The following is a 1883-nucleotide window of genomic DNA, read 5'->3' on the forward strand; positions in this document are numbered from 1 at the left end:
CTCGCTCTGTCTTTTGCTTCTCTCTGCCCCACCCCCGCCCTCGCCCATCAGCATAACCCTCCCTCTGCTTTCCTCTCTCCTCCTCCTTTCTCTGGCTCTCTCCTGTGTTTTCTCTCCCTCGCTCTCCTCCCCTGCCCCTCACTCCCTAGAGAGGAAACAATCCAATTTGAACCCTCCCCCAGGAGCTCTCGAAAGACCAGGCTCCTCCAGGCCTGGTGCAGCCCCCTCCTCAAACATCTCCCTGCTCCCCATGGACCACCCAAAACCCAGAACACTGCTGGTGGGGAGGCGCGCCCCTGAGGGCACAGTCGGGGGCTGCGAGCTCGGGAGCAGGGACAGCAGCCTGCAGCTGCCTGTCCTCCCTGCTTCTTACCAGTCAGCACGCACAGAAAAGCAAGCTATTGTGGTGGGGAGTTGTTGTCACTCTAGGGAAATCGGGAAGTGAGAAACACTGGGTGCAGCCTCTTTTCTTAAAATAAGGATCCCTAATTCAGGTCTTTCTCTGCCTCTGCCAATTGATGCAAAGTGAGGCTTTAAAAATGAAATGCCAAGTGCAACACAGAAGTGCTCTCCTGAATGCATTTCGTATGTCTGGAATTTTCTCTCCTCTCCTACCTCGTGCCATCTGTGAAACCCACATATCCCCACGGCCCCCAACCTTCCGAGGTCATCGTGCCCTTTAATACTCCAGTAATGATTTCTCCGCCCCACCCCCAACTAGGGATGCAGGAAGGCTGGGCTTTGATTGGTTTCTTCCCTCAGATATTTCTGGAACGCTCCAGGGTGGGCTAAAATGTCACACAAATTTCTTTGGTTTTTGGGTGTCATTCTCAATCCATATCACTGCCCAAGGCCTCTCCACTGGGTACAACTTATCACCTGGTCATGGCTCCGTGCCTTGTCCACTGCGCCCAAAGCCTGGACCTCAGCCTCACAGCACCGCTAACACCTGGCCATGCCTGGTAAGGATGTTCCACCAAAGTCTTGGAGCTAGTGGAGGGAAAAAAGACCTCGAAAGCATACATTACACCTCATAGCTTCTGAGAGCCGTTAGCTCGGCCTCTTCAGACAGCACCCCCTAGTGGCCACCCTCTCCATAGCCCGTCACCACCTCGCCTTGCCACTATGTTACAGAGGCCGCTCGGCCAGGAATAGGGGATTGCCCGGCGCCATGTCCATGCCACCCAGAGTCCAGGCACCTACGCTCAAGAGATGCTGCCCTGCCCGTGGTCCCGGCGGCCTCTTCACGTTACTCCTCACTGCTAGTTAGCCCCTCATCCATTCCATCCATTCCTGCAACTTCTATTATCGAGGCCCCACGGAGTACCCCGCAACAGAACGTAGTGCTGGACAAAATCGGGCCTGCGCCCTCCCGACGACAGATTGTCAGATTTCTCTGCTCATCACAGCATTTCAGCACATCCCTCGGGCCGGCCTCTCGACTCCTCTTAGCTTTTCTGGGGTACCCAGTGCCTCTAATCCCCGAGCCCCTCCTGGCTTCCTGGAGGCAGGTTGGCCTCTTCTTATCAGCAACTCCCCCCTCTGCTCTGGACGGGCCGTTACCGTCGTCCACCCACCTCCCACCTGACAGGCGTGGGACGGGTTCACAGATGTCTCCTAGTCGTCTCACTGAAGGTGTCCGTTTCTCCTTTGCCATGTTGTTCAGACCCATCGTGGAAGCATTCTCTTTTTTTTCTTCAAAATAATCTATATTCTCCCTCCGTGCGTCTCTCGCGCTTCCCCGAGGGCACGATGCTAACTCTCCCAGCTCCTCCTTCTCGTAGAGGCCACCGTGGCCGTCCTTACATCTACCATTGACCTCCCTCGCACCCGTCATCCCCTCCGCCCTCATCTTCCCAAGGCTTTTCATCATTTTAAAAACT

General features: G+C 55.5%; 1 protein-coding gene across 1 annotated transcript in view; it reads left to right on the top strand.

Moving 5' to 3' along the window:
* The window catches only part of DOCK2 (dedicator of cytokinesis 2), a 366360-nt gene that overhangs the window by 356020 nt on the left and 8457 nt on the right, over positions 1 to 1883 (top strand). The window lies entirely within an intron of this gene.

Source organism: Pteropus medius, unplaced genomic scaffold, assembly GCF_902729225.1.
Source record: "Pteropus medius unplaced genomic scaffold, Ma_sr-lr_union100, whole genome shotgun sequence".
In the NCBI taxonomy this organism is placed as follows: Eukaryota; Metazoa; Chordata; class Mammalia; order Chiroptera; family Pteropodidae; genus Pteropus; species Pteropus medius.